Consider the following 12,741-nt stretch of genomic DNA (forward strand, 5'->3'; position numbering starts at 1 on the left):
CGATGCATAAAGAGTCAATAAATTTCTGTTTTATTATTAAATATAGCCATACACACACAGCTTTACTACTATACCCAGAAGCATGGGACCAGTTCAGATAAAAAATGTCCTGAAAGAAATTGCTGCATCATTACATAGAGATCCAAATAGACACTCATATTTATTTGAAAAATTAGGAAATAGGAAGAGGAATTCAATATGTGAAGAGTTAGGCTTTGTTGTTTATGATATTGTAAGATCTGTGTTTGCTTCTCAAAATGTTTGGAGAGATCTGATCTTGTTGAGGAACAAATTGTGCTACTCTGCTTAGCATAATAGCATTTTCAGATGAGCCAAGGTTGTTATGCTTGAGTGAAGCCAGTTCATATACTCTTTAAAAGATTATTTTGGAAAGTGGCCGTACAATTCCAGATCTTGTTGTTAATTGTCAATTTACAGTGTATGGAATCACTATTAAAATTCCTGTGTGTCTTTAGATAGAACTTGGATTTGAAACCTGGCTATCTTAAAAGAAGGAGATGTTTTTAATTATTCATTTGGATAAAAATAGAGTTTATTTGCTTCTTCCTAGATATTTTCCCCTGCAGATAAGAAATTGACTCCCCTGCAATCTGAATATTTGGCATGCAGAATATTTTAGAGGCAGACAGTATTTTTGAACTACACTTTTCCTAGTAGTTAGTTATTTTGGAAGTTACTGATACTTGCTTTCAAAAACACTTAAATATCCTAGTAGGGTGGTTTGCAGCATGCCAGACTAGAATGAATTTCACAGAAAGGAGCCTTTACTGACTTGACAACTGGAAAAAAAGCAACAATGACCATCTGTGGAAAATCTCAGTGTTTGAAAGCCTTCCTACAGTATGTCAACAGTGACGACCTATTCATGGCTGCTGTTTACAGGGGGTTGTTATGACTGACTGCAGAGCACTGTTTAGGGCGAAATCTGCTAAATATGATTTTCCTTGCTTTAAAAATGAGCCTGGGTATTGTCTCCATTACCTCAGTTAACCTTTTCCCCAAGGAACAATTTGAAAGATTATTTACATGTGCTAAAAAAGGGTCTGCTTTGCACCCGAACATAGAAAAAGATCTTATATTTTGCTGGCCTGCATACGTAGCTTGGTTGAATGGGGAAAAAAACACCCTGCTGCTCTTCATGTCAGATGTTACATTAACTTAAACAAACTAGGTAAAATGGTTGCGTTATAATTTTTCTTCTTCAGTTCTGTCACAAGCAAATGGGTTTGTCAAAAGCCTAAGCAAGGCTAATCAAAATATCCTTCCTTAGCTTATTGAAGTTTCTAAAGCATGTTCCTACTGAGTCTTATTACTCCAGATTCTCAGCAGTTACCAATAGGATCAGTTGCCAAAGTAAGAAGGTATAACGGTTCTTACACACATACAGGTATTCTTCAAATCACAGTAGAAAGCAGGTCTATCCTTTCTCTTCAATTCTCTCAGAAAACTTGTAATACAGGATGCATTTCTGGGAATCCTGGAAATAATTGTTGTAACACAATAATTCCCATCTTTAAAATAATATAATAAAGTATTGATTGATCTATGTCATAAACGAAGAAAAGGAGGTAAGGCGGAGAAATGGTGTGTGTATGGCCATCTACAAAATACATGGATTAGTACACTGCACCAGCTTTTAAAACTAATGGCATTTCACAACACACATTCATAGTTATTGTTTCACCAATATTGATTGAGCCTGCTGTATTCAGCTCTTTATATTAATTAAAGGCTCCATTGAGCAGACACTGTCCAGACAAAAGGGTTACTGGCACTTGGTAGGGATTATTTGCTCTTAAATTAATCAAACTAGTGAGCTTGGCAACCCAATTCAGAAGTTAGGACTTCTTTCTTTGGAGAATTTTATATGATTTTATTGCATTACGGTCATCAACCAGAAACAGTCACATACCTCACTTCATTCCCCTGTATTTGTTTATTTTTAAAATAAGCCGTGCAGCCAAGACTCCCAGGCTAATATGATTAGTAGGGTTGCCAGGTCCCTCTTCGCAACTGGCGGGAGGTTTTTGGGGTGGAGCCTGAGGAGGGCGGGGTTTGGGGAGGGGAGGGACTTCAATGCCATAGAGTCCAATTGCCAAAGCGGCCATTTTCTCCAGGTGGACTGATATCTGTTGGCTGGAGATCAGTTGTAATAGCTGGAGATCTCCAGCTAGTACCTGGAGGTTGGCAACCCTAATGATTAGGAGAACTGAAGAACTTTGACCTTGCTGGAATATAATAATAGACAAGGGAAGTGGTTAAGTTGCCAGAATTGTCCTGGTAAATTGCCAGAGAATCCTGTACATGAGAGGAAGGGAGGTTTCTTTTGTCCCTTCATTCAGTTGGAATGGAGAGGATTGCATGGTAGTAGATAAGGATTTGGGAGACCAGAGCTCAAATCCTCACTTTTGTGCCATGTAGCTAATTGGTTGATTTTGAGCCTAATCTACCTAGCAGAGTAGTTGTGAGGAGATGCAGGGGAGGAAACCATGTATGGTGCCCTGAGCTCAGAACACAAAAGGTATTCAGAATATGACATATTTATCATACTTTTATCCCATCCGTTCTCTCCTGAGATAAGGGCAATGTACATGGTTCTTTCTGTGTTCATACTTAGTTACAGAAATATAAGACTAGAGAAGAAGGAAGGGATATTACTTAGAACATTTCCCACTATGGAAGGTATAAGTGAAAGAGGGCGAGGAAAGGAGCTATGGGTTCAGTGCCCAAGTGGATCTCGCCTACAGTTTTTCCAGAATGCAGTCACATTTAAATCCAGCTATGATGGCCATAGTGTCAATTTGATTTAATATTCTATGTAATTAATTTTTGTACCTTGCCTTGGGCTAATTTGGAAAGGTGATTAATAAATGCTAACAGTGACTAAATAGGTAGTCTGAATGCAGCCAGCTGGGGGAACTGCTATCCTCTTGAAGTGCTCAGGGCTAGATAGGTGTGGATTCAGATGTTCTGCTTGAATTCATACCTGGCTTATTGTCAATATATTTTTGGAACTATTCCCATCCATACAAGTCTGTGTGTCTACAAGTACCCACGTGTATACGTATGAGATATACGCTTGCCAAACTCTGAACTCCCATTTTTAAGGCCACCACAATATTTAGACAGTTTTGGAGAAAATATATTTATTTAAGGAAAAAAACCCAATGCTATCTTTGGGTTGTAGGCATAAAAAGTAAATGTATCTCTTCAATATACTTACTTCATCTTCGTTATGAACAGCTGTGAAAAGGTTTCAGAAATATGTTTCTTGTTAGGCATCTACTAACTGGTCTGTCACTGCCATTAAAATAAAAAGTTGAATTGGGAAACTGTTTCCAAGGATAGATCATCTGCCCCCACCCCTGTCTTAGAAAGCACTTCCAAGATTCTGATGTACTGTGGAAGATATTTTGGTCAGTAGAAATACATTCTTATTTGGCAAAGTGTTACAAGCAATTGAGGCTATTCAGAGCTGAAGAAATGGGTAGGATGCTGATGAGATTTTCCTCCTAAGTGCCAACTTCTTTTAACTCCTTTGCAATACTTCGGAAGCAGCTTAGCTAATGCATTTCAGGCCTTCTTCAAGACCATGAACACACGAAGCTGCCTTATACTGAATCAGACCCTTGGTACATCAAAGTCAGTATTGTCTACTCATATCGGCAGTGGCTCTCCAGGGTCTCAGGTAGAGGTCTTTCACATCACCTAGTCTCTTTAACTGGTCTCTTTAACTGGAGATGCCGGGGATTGAACCTGGGACCTTCTGCATGCCCAAATTACTACCCCTTAGTTTCTTAATAAACTATAATCGTAATACAAATGTGTTATTAGTTTATATCTATTATTTAATCCTGAATTACCTCTTATTTAAATTATCATATTTGTAATATCTGAGCATTATACAAAACAGATAATCTTACTTAATCTACAATTTTATCTCTAAAGACATCTCTCTCAGATTGCATCTTACCCCTCAGACCATGTTTTGAGATGAATATATGTAGTAAAGTTTCCATTTCTCTTGAAATTCTTTAATTTGCCTTCTGTTCACGAAGTTTGTCAGTTTGCCATCACAGCATATTCTGCTAATTTACTCTTCCAATCTTCTATATCTGGGCATTCACCTGATTTCCATTTTGCTGCTAGTGTGTCTCTCGCTGCTGTTGCCCTACATTTAAACAGTTCTTCTAGAATTTTTGGGATGCCTGTGGGTATGATTCCCAGCAACATGTTTTTCGAGTCCATTGGGAATTTAAATCTTAAAATTTTCTTCATTTCCGTATGTATTCCTATCCAATACTTCTTGACTCTTTTGCAGGACTACCACGTATGATAAAAAGTCCCTTCATTCTCATTGCATTTCCAGCACAGTCCTCTATTCTCCCTGTTTATTTTCTGGATGTCTTTAGGAGCTGTATACCAGTGATAGAACATCTTATACCAGTTTTCTCTCAGTCATTGGCTAGCAGTAAATTTTATCGCTTTTGTCCACAGGGTCTCCCACTGTTGCATCAAAATCTCTTCTCCTAAGTTTTGCATCCATTTCACCATGCACTGCTTGACCTGTTCAGTTTCTGTGTCATATTTAAGTAATAGTTTGTAAATTATTCCCACGCATGCCGAATAATGCACTTTTAATCCACTTTCAGTGCCCTTTCATGATTGTTTTCAAGTAGATTTTGTCATTTCACACAGTAAAATCCAGCTGCAAAGTGCATTGAAAGTGGATTGAAAGTGTATTACTTGGCGTGTGTGAAAGCACCCTCAGTCAAATGTGTAGACATCAAGGTGGGGCTAGCAGGTGCTATTCTTCTCCTCTATAACATATACACTTTTTAATGTCCTCATAAGGAATTCAATTAGTCCTTATAAAGAGATATTATATTAATGGGTGCTTATTTTGTTGTTTTTTAATGTTTGTCTATTTTGCAAAACGTTCTGTGCACTTTCCCTTTTAATTTAATCTGCTTCGGACTGTGTTTTAATTTTTTTTTCTTTAGGGCTACTGATAGATACTTCATAAAGGGCACCATTTCATGTCTCCTGGGGTGCCTTGAGGATTGGTGCCCAGTGGATAGAATTATGTCTGTGCTGCTGCCAGACATTCCTAATGTAGATAGGCCATCCCATAGAGATTGTGCACCAATCTAGAATATTTAAGTATCTCGAACACCAGATTGCATGAAGTTGCCACAATGCAGTGACAATTTTAAGCATCCTCTCTGTTGAGGTTAAATCTTGAGCAGTGGCCCTTAGTTATTGTGTGTGTAAAGTTTCGTCAAGTTGCAGCTGACCTATGGCAACCCCAGCAAGGAGCTTTCAAGGCAAGTGAGAAGCAGAGGTGGTTTGCTAAAGCCTCCCTCTGTAGACTCTTCCTTGGAGGTCTCCCTTCCAAGTACTGACCCTTCTTAGTTTCCGAGATCTGATGAGATTGGGCTGTACCATGTCACCTTCCCTCTTCCCCTTAGTTATTGAACATTTCATTTTTTAAAACCATTCCTCTTCTGCCCATTCTGCTTTAAGCTGTTGTCAGTCTCTGTGATGTAATGGAAGGATCGGCTCATGGTACGTTTGCAAACAGTATTTTTGAGGCAAGTGGGTCATCAGATTGGCTGGAACAGGAAAAGGAAGAAGCTGCTGTGCTGTTTAAGAAAGGAGCAGTCTTACAAGGAAGTTTGGAGGCATAAGGTCTATGAGTCAGGGGATATAGAGTAGGAAAAAGTGGCCTATATGCTATCATTTCACTCGACAAAGTTTAAAACCTTCCTTCATGCAAAAGATGCTTCAGGTTTGGAGGAAGGTCTTTAGGATGAAGGAAAGCTTTAAACTTCTCACACATTCCACCCTAGAAATGGACTAGAAGTTTTGTAACACAGACCAGGGAATTATTTTCCAAAAGGCCATTGACTTAGTTGGATAGGTTACATATACTTTCAAAGGCAATTTAGCTTACAGTGTGACAGTGTGCTGTTACTGGGGAAAACTATTAACAGGCACAGCTTATAAATGAATGGAGCTTTTGACAGGTGGGTATGTTTTCAGTTCAGAGTTCTTTACCTCCTTCTAAGCCAGGGGAGAAACTGACAACTTTCTGTTAAAGGCCCAGTAATGTGGCTGATTTCCCCCCTTGTACTCTTGTAATGTTAGGTTTTACTTGCTGGTGAAAACATGGTGGTAATTGTTTTGAGTAATTGTGTTTAGATTCTGTTCACACTTTTTTGTCCTACCCACCCACATGCATATACAAATGCCCCTACACATTGCCCAGCTAAAAAATGTGAAAATTAGTCCTCGGTGTTGCTTGGGGGGAGGTGTCGTTTTGGGTTTTTTAATTTTCAGGAACATCCCTTATATTTTATGGATCGGCTCTTATTCTAAATAATCTCTATAATATAACATTATTTTCCTGTGTTGCATGTCTCATCTTTGGAATGTGCTTTAGTTGGACATGATAGTAAAGTTCACATAACTCTCTGTGCTTGCATATTCCAACAACCATGGAAATTAACTACAAAGTATACCCAGGCACTTATGGATCGCACAGTACTTTATCCATGCAGTGGCAAGATATGCTCCTGTGATTGCATAGAGATCAATTGATGTAAAAAATGACTGTGATCTAGTGACTTTATTGATGACATATAGGGTAGAGCAGTGGTTCACATAGCCTGATATCGTCAGATCTCAGAAGCTAAGCAGGGTCAGCCCTGGTTAGTATTTGGATGGGAGACCACCAAGGAATACCGGCGTTGCTGTGCAGAGGAATAGTCTCTTGCCATGAAAACCCCAAAAGGGGTCGCCATAAGTCGGCTGCAACTTGACGGCACTTCACACACACACACACACACAGTGGTTCACAAACATTTTGAGTGTGAAGACACCTTTTTAACATTAAAAAATGGTTACAAACTCCTTATGATTGACAACCTCGAGGTGGAGTCTGGAATTCTCCCATAATTTCAATTGATCTCAAGACTACAGAAATCAGTTCCCCTGGAGAAAGTGGCTGCTTTGGAGGGTAGACTCCATGGCACTATATCCCGCTGAAGTCCCTCTCCTCCCCAGAACCCACTGCCCCCAGGCTCCCCCCCCAAATATCCAGGAATTTCCCAAGTTAAAGTGGGCAACCCTAGGACCCCCATATGATAGTGGTTCCATTGTTGTTATCCATTGATTGAGAAAATAGATAATGAAAAAAATTACCATGAATTCAGTAAGTTTTAAATGAATTTGTATTTTATTAATCACAACAGCATTTACATACATTTGAAAGTAGTAATACATATATGTGTGAGAGCTATATATAATAATTCATTACAGAACTATAGTAAAATTAAAATAAAAGTAAAATAAACTGTCCTTCAGTAATTCAGGGACATTAGGTATAAATAATGTCATGGGGCATTTTTTTAATTACTTAATTTTCTTACCTTATTCTACCACAGATGCTGGAGGTAGGAAGGGTAATATGTATTTTATTCAAAGGTTTGCAGCTGTATGATGTAACTACTTCAGATGTGTGAGGCAGAATAAGTGATTTATTTCTTTTTTTTCTTTTTTTATGATTTTTTATTGAATTTTATAATACAAAAAAGAAAAAAAGAAAAAAGAAACAAGAAAAAAAAAGAAAATATATATATATATAGATAGATATAAAAGGGTATTCACATAACATATTGAATACATTTCATTTTTTAATACATTCATCAAAAGAAAATACCCTTTTCCCCCACCCACCAAAAGTGACCCATCACCATGACTTCCATAGAAGTGTCCGGTAGCTTTATTTATTAATTATCTAAATTCTAATATTGCTTAAAAAACAATTTTCTATAGCTCACTAAATAACAAAGTAAAATCCATTTTTGCCAACTTATCCCAATATGAGGTGGCCTTAAACCATGTTAACTTAAATTCTTCCAAATCATTTCCATGCAGAATTTCCGTTAATCTGGCTATCCTCATATATAACCACACTTTCTCTCTCCATTCTATAATTGAGGGTTTACTTGTTTGTTTCCATACTCTAGCTATCACAATCCTTGCAGCAGCAAAACTATATTGGCAGATACTCCTATCCCCATCATGAATATCGTTTGTGGGTATTCCCAGTAAACAAAATAATGGTTTTCTTTTCACTTTACTATTAATCAAATTATTTGTTTCTTTTACTATTTTTTTCCAAAATTTTTTAATTTTTTTACAAGTCCACCAGACATGCATATAAGTTCCTCTTTCTTTTCCACATTTCCAACAGATTCCTTTATCTTGACTGTTCATTTTAGATATCATAAATGGCGTTATATGCCATCTATAAAACATTTTATAGAGATTTTCTCTAATTTCATTAGTTATTGTAAATTTAAACTCCCTCTTCCATAAATTTTCCCATTTATCCAGGTCTATATTGAATCCTAAATCCTGCATCCATTTGATCATGACTGGTTTAATTCTTTCTTGTTCTAAATTAATAGTCATCAATAATTTATACATCCTACCAATCAATCCTTTATTTCCTTTATCTAATATCTTTTCTAACTCGGATTTATTTTTACTGAATCCAAGTTTACTATCTTTATTAAAAATATCTTGTAGTTTATAATATAAAAACCAGTCTTTTATATTTAATTCTTCCCTGCTTTTTAAAACCCATTTACTCTCCTTCCATTCAATAATACCCCTATACATCTCTATATCTAAGTTTAACTGTTTTCCCCTCTTCATATAAGCTTCTATTGGGTTAATCCACCCCGGGGTCGTATTTTCTAACATCTTCTTATATTTTGTCCAAATTTGAAATAACCCAGCTCTAATAATATGAATTTTAAAATCCCTATTTACCTTTTCCTTTTCATACCACAAATATGCATGCCAGCCATATCGAAGATTATACCCTTCTAACTCTAATAATCGATAATTTTCTAATTTAATCCAGGTTTTTAACCAGAGAAAGCAGGAAGCCTCATAATATTGTTGCAAGTCAGGTAAACCTAATCCTCCTGTTTCTCTTAATTGAATCAGATTTTTATACGCTATTCTATGTTTTCCTTTTCCCCACAAAATTTTTTGAATATCCTTCTTCCAAATTTTAAAAACTTAATAATCGGTAAATTTTGAAATAAAGAAAGCATCCTGGGTAATACCATCATTTTAATCACCGATACCCTACCCCACAATGATAAGGGTATTTTTTCCCAATTTGTCAGATCGGTATTTATTTGTTGCCATGTTTTTTCATAATTATTTTTAAATAGGTTAAAATTATTAGAAGTTAACCATATTCCCAGATATTTTACTTTATGTTCTATACCAAAACCTGTTACTCTCGCTAATTCCTGCTGCTGCAAGAGTGTAACATTTTTGACCAATATTTTAGTTTTATTTTTGTTTATTTTAAAGCCTGCAAGTTTTCCGTAAACCTCAATCATTTTGCTCCATTCAACTATCTGAGTAATAGGATCAGTTAAAAAACACACTAAATCATCTGCATATGCCTTAACTTTATAATGATTTCTCCCTATTTCATAACCTACAATCTCTGCATTCATTCTAATTTTTCTCATCAATACCTCTAAGATAATAATAAACAACAGTGGTGAAAGGGGGCACCCTTGTCTGGTGCCCTTTTGTATTTCAAATTGTGATGATAATTCTCCATTAATTATTAGCTTAGCAGTTTGACAAGTATAGATATTTCCAATAACCTTTTGAAATTTATCACCAAAACCCATATATTCTAACACTTTCCTCATAAAATTCCAATTTACATTGTCAAACGCTTTTTCTGCATCTAAAAATATCATTGCAAAAGGTGTATTATCAAATTCTGCATATTCTAGTAAGTCTAAGTGATTTATTTCTAAACAGAAGTTGCTAGCAGCATTTAAAAATTCCTTAACATGGGGGGTGGGGGGTTGAGTGGGGAGGGAAATGCAATTTGGTCATGTTCTTTATTACTTCACATACAGCAAATCTGAGCTCTAGTTTCAAGTACTAGTAGTACCAGTCTAATACTCCAAAGGTGGTTAATGCTGATTCCTAAAAGCCATTCCAAAATCATGGAGACCCACCAATCTTTAAAATGGGTCAGCGTTCTGACCCAAATTATCATCCAAATAGCCTATTATCTTCTTTGGGCAAACTATATTATTCATACTTGCTAAAGAAATTACTTGATTGGATTAAGCAAAATGATGTCCTTGACTGGGAGCAGATCAGTTTTAGAAGAGGATGGTCTGTTATGGACCATTGTTTGGCACTTTCACATTTAGCTGAGAAATACTCTTCCCTCCCAATGGTGCGCTATATGCTGGTTTCATGTATCTTAAAGGAGCCTTTTATGCTACTCCTAGGAAGGACTCCGAAGTAAATGATCTAAGTCCAGCATGGATAGAAGATTGTTATGGCTCATACAGCAATTTCATATGAATCTTACAGCTCAGGTTCACTGTGGCGACCAAGGGGAATTGACCGAGCCTTTTGACTTGCTCAGGGGGGTTAGACAAGATTGCCTTCTGGTTCCTTTGTTGTTTAATTTATATTTGAATGATTTAGCAGCAAATTTTCAAGAGGTTTGTCACCCACCAAAGCTAGCAAACCATACTATTCCAATCCTGCTTTACGCTGACGACGCAGTTCTTTTGTCTCATACAAGAGCTGGATTGCAAAGATCATTACAATTTTTTTCTGAGTATTGTTCTAGGGAAGGTCTTCCAATAAATCACCAATAAAGATTATGATCTTCTTTTATCTTTATCTTCTCTTTTCTTATAATCTGAGCTGAACTTCCACCAAAAGACTGTATCTAATAAAATCAAACCTAGTGTTGGGGTAATTGTTGACAGAGGAACATACTGGGACATGTTTGTGTTAAGTGATGTCAAGTTGCTTCTGACTTATGGCGACCCTATGAATTAATGTCATCCAGAATGTCCTATCATTAACAGCCTTGCTCAGTCCTGCAGACTGAGGGCCGTGGCTTCCTTTATAAAGTAAATCCATCTCATGTTGGGTCTTCCTCTTTTCCTTCAGCTTTTCCTAGCATTATTGTCTTTACTAGTGACTCTTGTCTTCTCAGAATGTGACCAAAGTACGATAGCCACAGTTTAGTCATTTTAGCTTCTAGGGAAAGTTCAGTCTTGATTTGACCCACTGATTTGTCTTTTTTGGCAGATCTGTAACACTCTCCTGTAACACCACATTTCAAAGGAATCTACATTCTTCCTGTCAGCTTTCATACCCATACATAGTAATGGGGAATACTATGGCATTAATTAACTTGATCTTGGTCGCCAGTGACACATCCTTGTGTGTAAAGTGCCTTAAAGTCGCAGCCGACTTATGGTGACCCCTTTTTGGGGTTTTCATGGCAAGAGACTAACAGAGGTGATTTGCCAGTGCCTTCCTCTGCACAGCAGCCCTGGTATTTCTTGGTGGTCTCCCATCCAAATACTAACCAGGGCTGACCCTGCTTAGCTTCTGAGATCTGACGAGATCAGGCAAGCCTGGGCCATCCAGGTCAGGGCGACACATCCTTACACTTTAGAATCTTTTCTAGCTCCTTCATGGCTGCTTGCCATGATTCAGTGCACGTAAGGGGCTCACTGTGGTCTATCAAGAGTCAAGTCTTACCAGTCCATCATCTTTGAACAACATTTGTATCTGCATTATCTAGATACCTTTGAGACTGATTTTGGTATTGAAGCTGGTCACTCTAGTCGACAACCTACCCTGCGAAATCTATGGGGACAATGAATCTCTGTTCGTTCTTCTGGATCCCAAAGGCTTTTCAATACGGTTATAGGGTGCCTGCAATGACCTGGATGGCCCAGACTAGCCCGATCTCATCAGATCTCAGAAGGTCAACCCAGGTTAGCATTTGAATGTGAGACCACCAAGAAATTCTGGGGTCGCTGTGCAGATGAAGGCAATGGGAAATTACCTCTGGTAGTCTCTTGCTTTTTCCATTCCTCTTCTTGCCCGAATTAAACAGTGAATCCTGGCTCATTTTGGAATCACTGAGCAAGCGTACAACTTTCTCGGGTTGAGCTTCACCCCACCCTTTTCCAAACCCCTCTTCAAGGCAGCATGCTGATAGCCAAACAGGGGAACACAGAAGATTGGCTTCACTCACAGCCAATCACGAAGCAGTGTGTAAAGAGGCAGGGATTCAAGTGCTTCCTGCTACCTCGGAGCTCTTTCTGAGCAAAAGAAAGGCTTTTTTAAAACGAGGTTTGGATTTCTCCCCCGCCCCCTTTTAGATTGCTCCCTTTTTCGTTTTTTGTTCTTAAAATGCTTTTTTATGCGTCAGTTGGGTTTGAGGAGAAGGAAATCTTCTCTCGTGAGGTAAGCCAATTACAGAGCAGCATTTAAAGGGGTGGGACTTGATTTGAACTTGGGAGACTGCTTTTCTGTATTCATGCCTCCATTAGCACACAGTTTCGTCCCTGATCATTCCAGCCAATGCATACAGTTTCCCCCACCACGGGTTACTTTGATCCTGGCTGAAATGGGGAATAAAGGAGGTTAAAGTGACCATGCATAAATGACCTTTGCCGCTGCTTGGCTCCCAGCCTTGTTCTCCGCTGTGTTGGAGCGGTCAGCCTGGGTCCCGGCTGCCACCCTCTCCCAGCCTTCCTTGCGTGGGTGAGTCAGGCTCCTGGCCATCCTCAGCTCATGTAGCCAGGGCAGGGTCAAGTCGGGGCCGGGCATTGGCTC

The 12,741-nt window shown here is 38.1% G+C and overlaps 1 protein-coding gene across 1 annotated transcript in view; it reads left to right on the forward strand.

The window, feature by feature from the left end:
- Nucleotides 1-12,741, forward strand: part of TBL1X (transducin beta like 1 X-linked) — a 59,222-nt gene that overhangs the window by 24,972 nt on the left and 21,509 nt on the right. The window lies entirely within an intron of this gene.

Source organism: Euleptes europaea, chromosome 16 (assembly GCF_029931775.1).
Source record: "Euleptes europaea isolate rEulEur1 chromosome 16, rEulEur1.hap1, whole genome shotgun sequence".
Lineage (NCBI taxonomy): Eukaryota > Metazoa > Chordata > Lepidosauria > Squamata > Sphaerodactylidae > Euleptes > Euleptes europaea.